The following is a 1,926-nucleotide window of genomic DNA, read 5'->3' on the forward strand; positions in this document are numbered from 1 at the left end:
GCCAGTGACCTGTTGTATCTTCACACATGTCACAAGGTTATAGTATGGCCTTTCAATCAACACACTTATGTTTCTACCCCATGTGAAAGAGACACAGAACTGGTCTTCTTATTAACCAGAATGATTTGAAAACAGTTCTAGTAGTTTTGTTTCTGTTTCTCTTCTGTTTTCGACAAGTCAAAAAGTATTACCAATGCTTCCAAGGAGCACTCTAGTTGTACTTCTTCCAAAACAAATGTGTTTGTTCTTTTGGCAGTCCATGGTACTTTTAATATACTCCTCAAACACCATAATTCAGTCTATACATGATTGGGATTATTCCAAACAAGGAGCTCTGGTGTGGCATGGACTGCTAACTGTAAGGTAGGTCAGTGGTTCAAACCTACCAGCTGCTCCTCATAAAGAAGAAAGTAGAATTAATGCATTGGAATGATGGTGTTGAAGGACAATATTAAAAGTACCATGGATTGCCAAAAGAACAAACAAATTTGTGTTGGAAGAAGTACTACTACAGTGCTTGACTGCTGCTTCCATGAGTGCTGATAGTTGATCCAAGCAAAAAGAAATCTTTGACAACTTCAATCTTTTCTCCATTTATCTTGATGCTATTTACTGGTCTAGTGGTGAGGATTTTTATTTTCTTTCTATTGAGGTGCAACCCATACTGAAAGCTGTAGCCTTTGGTCTTCATCAGTAAGTATTTTAAGTCTTCTTTATTTCAGTAAGCAAGGTTGTATCATCTGAATATCACAGGTTGTTAATCAAGTCTACTACCAATCCTGATGAGATGATCTTCTTAATATAATCCAATTTCTTGAATAATTTGTCCAGCATACAGATTAAATAAGTATGATGATAAAATACAAGCTTGACACACACCTTTCCTAATTTAAAACCTTTTAGTGTTCCCTTGCTCTTTAGAATAACTGCCTCTTGATCTAAGTACAGGTTCTTCATGAGCCCAATTAAGTGTTACAGAATACTCATTCTCTATGATATTGTCCATAGCTTGCCATGATCCATACAATAAAAAGCCTTTGTATAGTCAATAAAGCACAGGTAATCTGTTTCTAGTATCTTTTGTTTTCAGCCAAGGTTCATCTAACATGAGCAATGATATCCCTCATTCCATGTTCTATTCTGAATCTGGCTTGACCTTCTGGCAATTCTCTGTCAATGTTCTGTTGCAGGCATTTTTTGAATTATCTTTAACAACATTTTACTTGCATGTGATATTAATGGCATTGCATGATGGTTTTCACATTCTGTATGGTCACCTTTCTTTGGAATGGGCACAAATATTGATCCTTTCCAATCAATTGGCCAGGTAACTGTTTTATGAATTTTAACAATTTACACTTGCTCACAGTATCAAAGATCTTTATTTTCATCTGATTGTGTTCTGTTCAGCTTCATCTTGCCATGCAATCTAAGTCCAATTGGAAACAGCTGCAAGTTTGGGAGTTCACAGACACCTTCCTTCACTTCAAATCAGCTGGTCCTTTCACTCTCAGTCTTAGCCCCCCAGGGTTAGGAAAGTGCCCATGTTGATAGAATAAAAACTGAAATCTTTCAACTAAGTAAGGCAGCACTGGAGGCACTCACTCATCTGTTCCAATAAATTTGGAAGACAACTATCTGGCCAACAGATTGGAAGCAATCCATATTTGTGCCCTTTTCAAAGAGAGGTGGCCCAATGGAATGTGGAAATAATTGGACAGAATCATTGATATCCCAGGCTAGTAAAGTTTTACTAAAGGCAATACAGAAACAGCTGAAAGCATACATCGACAGAAAAATTCCCGAGATTCAAGCTGAATTCAGAAGAGAATGTGGAATGAGGGATATCATTGCTGATGTCCGATGGATCTTGGCTGAAAGCAGAGAATATCAGAAAGATGTTTACCTGTGCTTTATTGACTATGC

Source organism: Chrysochloris asiatica, unplaced genomic scaffold (genome assembly GCF_000296735.1).
Source record: "Chrysochloris asiatica unplaced genomic scaffold, ChrAsi1.0 scaffold00303, whole genome shotgun sequence".
NCBI classification, from domain to species: Eukaryota; Metazoa; Chordata; class Mammalia; order Afrosoricida; family Chrysochloridae; genus Chrysochloris; species Chrysochloris asiatica.